Source organism: Panthera pardus, unplaced genomic scaffold (assembly GCF_024362965.1).
Source record: "Panthera pardus isolate Hobbes unplaced genomic scaffold, ASM2436296v1 HiC_scaffold_13, whole genome shotgun sequence".
NCBI classification, from domain to species: Eukaryota; Metazoa; Chordata; class Mammalia; order Carnivora; family Felidae; genus Panthera; species Panthera pardus.
In genome coordinates, this window is record NW_026526688.1 from 172,962,904 (window position 1) to 172,967,616 (window position 4,713).

Sequence of the window (4,713 nt, forward strand, 5' to 3'; positions counted from 1 at the left end):
TTTTCAGGGTCTAAACAATCCATGACACGGATTAAGCACTATATGGATTTACTATTTGTATTGGGGTTTTGTTTTTGTTTTTGTTTTTGTTTTTTGACACAATCAAAGTTGGCTTTAAATATTTCTTTGGGGAAGAGGACACCACACTACTACTCAATTAAGAGAAACATCTTTACAGTCTTGAGGTCGTTATTTTTTTACGTTTATCATGCTGTGAATTCATAGAGTGTGGGTTCCAGCAGCTCAAGCTCCTTTCCATCAGTTCTCAGGAAGTATGCTTCTCCGGGTGGGGCAGGCTGGAGTTTCAGTTGAACCTTAGTACCTTCCTCCTTGGCTTCCTTCTTTTTCTGATCATTTTCCTTCACAGTCTTCAGGAAGCTATCTCGACTCTTTGAGCGCTTAATATGCTCAACAAGTACATTAATTCTCTTGGCAAGAATCTTGCCCTTAACTTACTTGTTTACAATAATGCCAATAGCATGCTGGGTGTCATTGTAGACTCTTCCAGTTTTACCATGGTAACATTTGGGGCTTTCCTTTTTGAACAGTGCCCATTCCCTTGATGTCCACAATATCACCTTTCTTGTAGATTCGCATGGATATGGCCAAAGGAACAACTCCATGTTTTCTGAAAAGCCTGGAGAACATACAGTGAGTACCTCTCCTCTTTCCCTTTGTGTTGGTCATTTTGGTGAATTACCGGAAGATGGCGGTTCCTGGGTTTCTTTCTTTTTTTTTTTTTTTTTTTGTCTTCAGACATAAGTTTCCTGATAAGAGTGTCTCTAGTCATTTTGTGTTGTCTACCCATAGTTCTAACTTTCATCCCACTTTGGATCACCAGCTCCATTTCTAACACGAACTAACAATTCTGGTACTGATTCTGACATGTGGGCTCCCCCCCGCCCCTCACATCCAAGCAATTCTCTGACACCAGCTGGGTGTCCTGCAATTCAACTCAATTCAGACACCATCTACCTGGAGATGGTGTCAGATTCTTACAAGACTGCCCCCCCCCCCCAAGACACACCTTCAGATGCTGATCACAAGTCCACATTGTCACCTGTGCTTCTGACCCACTGGCTATAGATCAGAGGTTCTCATGACCCCCTCCCTGGGTTCAGTTAATTTGCTAGAGCCTCTCACCGAACTCAAGAAACCAGCTTACTTACTAGATTATTGGTTTATTATAAAAGGTTGTGCTCGGGGCGCCTGGGTGGCTCAGTTGGTTAAGCGTCGACTTTGGCTCAGGTCATGATCTCGCGGTCCGTGAGTTCAAGCCCCGCGTCGGGCTCTGTAATGACAGCTCAGAGCCTGGAGCCTGTTTCAGATTCTGTGTCTCCCTCTCTCTCTGACCCTCCCTCGTTCATGCTCGGTCTCTCTCTGTCTCAAAAATAAATTTTAAAAAAACGTTAAAAAAAAAAAAAAAAAAGTTGTGCTCTAGGAAAAGCCCAATGGGAGCAGTACATAGGGCACGGTATGGGGAAAGGGCACAGACTTTCCATGATCCATGGAAGCACCAATTTCCCTGAATATCCATGTTTTCAACCAGCCCATAAGCTCTCGGAAACTTCTCCTTTGGGGTTTTAAGGGAGGTTTCATTACTTAGGTATGATTGATTGGATCATTGATCATTGGCCACTGGTGGCCGAGCTCACCTTCCACCTCCTCTCCCCTCCCAGGAAGCAGGGGGACTGATGGCCCAGTTGGTTCTCTCAGCCAGCCCCCATCCTTAGGTGCTTTCTAAAAGTTACCTCATTAACATAACAAAAGATTCCTTTAGCACTCTCATCTCTTAGAAAATTCCAGGGGTTTTAGGAGCGCTGTTCCAGAAATAGACAAAGACTAAATATACATGTCTTATTATAAATCACAATATCACAATACCCACCTACTCAGTCTCTCACTCTTAATGCATCAGCTGCAATTTTCCAGGTTTTAAAAGTGGAGCAAAACTTAAAGACGCTCGTGAAGCAATCTGAGGGCAATCCTGCTAGATTTTAGCGATGAACTTTCAGTCTTTTATAGTTGTTTGCTCACTCCGAATCTGACAGTTTTTTTGTTTTTTGTTTTTTGTTTTTTTTTGGTGTGCCTCACCTTTATCAAGTCTTTCCGAAACAACCTGATTTTCATAAGAATGTTCCTTCTGCGTCATTTTTCATCATTTCCATAATTCCTAATTACATTGTAACTTTTCGATTGCAACCTTTTAAATTGTGTCTGGGGGCAAACAAACTGACTATTGGCAAGCAGACATCACAACTGGGGGAAGAAGTGCCCAGGTACATGCTGAGAATGCCAATGGCCTGTGTTAAGCTTGCTGAAAGCAGCAGATAGATGATGCTTTACAGAGAGAGTAGAGGCCGCATCAGTTAACCTAGGGCGCTGGTTAAGTGGAGGTTAGCCAGGGGAACCTGGTGTACTCAAGTCAACAGTGGTTGCCTATGGGGGGTGATTTGTTTTAACGATGAACATGTATTATCACTCTTGTCCACCAAAGAAAAAATCCAACCCTTCGTATGTTGGAAACGCATTAAAAAAAGGTTTTTTTAACATTTATTTATTTATTTTTTTGAGAGGCACAGAGAGACAGAGCACGCGTTGGGGGGGGGCAGAGAGAGAGTGAGACACAGAATCCGAAGCAGCCTCCATCCAGGCTCTGAGCTGCCAGTGCAGAGCCAGAAGCGGGGAGGGGGCTTGAACTCCCAGATTGGGGGGATCATGACCTGAGCCGGAAGTCTCATGACCCGAGCGCTTAACCGACTGAACCACCCAGCCACCCCATCTTTGAAGCTACTTTTTAAAGTAAATCCATTCACAGGGGACTAGGGTGCAAACAAAGAAAATGTGCCGTGAATATCGCTAATTCATACACCCTTGTGTGCAAACAATGGGTTACTGGATCCTATAGAACCCTAGGGTCTGAGCATGAGCAATCATGGTCGTCACTTGATGCAGGGACAATGTATATAGTGAGTGCTGCTACAACACAGCGCGCTTCCTAAATGCCACAGCAGTCAGGCTTCATCCTAAGAAGGTTCACACACTAATATTCACATGCTAGTTTCATTTTGACTAGAAAGTTACACCGAAACCAAATGATCAAATCTGCATTTCCTTCTCAATCTATATGCAAATAGTGAAGCAGGGATTCCCCTGGTCGCTGGCATTCCGTAACAAAAAGGGTTCCGGACAGCCTCAAGCTCTGCCCTGACACAGATCTAAGCTAGCTGAATGGACACTGGCTGTGCTTTGCCAGCTGAATGGACACTGGCTGTGCTTTGCCCGATTTCACAGACCTCGCTGCGAGTTTGCTCTGCCGCGACATCCCATTGGTTACTTTGCTCTCTGATCAACTGTTAATTCTCACAGTCCTCGTTGAACAGGAGAGAGGAAGTGAGAGAGGTGTGTAGGTCCTGCTACATTCATTTACATCACTGGACAGATGGGGAGGCCAAAGTTACAAGTCAGATCTGTTTTTATCACACTGGGGCATTCCACATCTCTCCTTTGACTTGGAGATTTATCGTAGGGGCACTTCGTGGCATGTATTTGCAAGAAAACTATTTGGAGGAAGCTCATCCCATTGCAGTGACAATTTCAAGTACAGGCACAGAATCTTCTGTTCCTGTCCCTTGGCACTCACCTCCTGCTTCTAGAAATCTGGGCCTTGAGTCCTTTCAGAAGAGTCCCACCACTTACCAATTGTGCAGACCAAACTGAAAGACTCTTGTCCCCAGATTCCTTAAATGTAATGATGTCACTCACAGATAGTACATTCAAAGGCAATCCCATTCCCGTTTGATCAGGGAATGTGTTTCCTTGTAACACACGACGGCAAAGTCAAACAAGATGAAATACACAGCAGCTCCCCTGAAGAATCGTCCCCAACCCAACATTTCCCGGACCCTATTATTACTGCACCTCATTCTGTTATTCTTTGGATTGCTAACAGGTCACTCCTTCATCAACTTAACCAACTGAGCTGCCCAGGGACCCCTACTCTTTCATAAACTGAAAACCTGCTGGCATTATCCAAGATAATTCCAAACCACAAATATTTACCTAACATTGGATTCACGTAGTCGCTTCACAGCTATTTAAAGATCACCAACAATTTAAGCAAGATGCATGAGAGCTAGGCTCAGAAAAGAGAGATTACCATGGGGGTGCCATTTCTGAAGTTAAGGAAAAATAGTCTCTGATTATGCAATCAGATACTCTTGAAATTAAATTATTGTTATTATCACAAGACTCTACACATATAATCATAGTGTGTGTGCGTGTGTGAATTTCTGCAATACAGAAATCTAGTTAAAGGCAATCTAAAGTCATAAAAACATGGAATATCACTATGGTTTCTTTGGACTCTAGAGGCAAGAAAGAATCCAACAGAATCCCAAATATGTGAATTGCTTTAAGCCAAAGCCTGAAAAAAGTCATACATTTATCACGAATATACCACTAAGTAAGGAGGACTCACTTTTCTCTGATGTCCAATAACATGTTCTCTTAAGCTTACACCAGCAGCCTCCTCAAAGGTCATCGGACTTCTGCTAACAGTCTCTTCAAAATCCCTTAGATCTTCACTTAACACTCTTCTCAAATCCTTTTGACTTCTACCCTCGGATCAGTTCCAAAGCTTTCCCATGTTTTAGATTTTTGTTATAGCAACGCCTTACTTCCAAGTACAAAAAAAACCTGTATCGGTTACTA

The 4,713-nt window shown here is 43.3% G+C and overlaps 1 pseudogene; it reads right to left on the reverse strand.

The window, feature by feature from the left end:
- Window positions 1–206: 206 nt before the first annotated feature.
- Window positions 207–711, reverse strand: LOC109275222 (60S ribosomal protein L21-like; annotated as a pseudogene).
- Window positions 712–4,713: the final 4,002 nt, after the last annotated feature.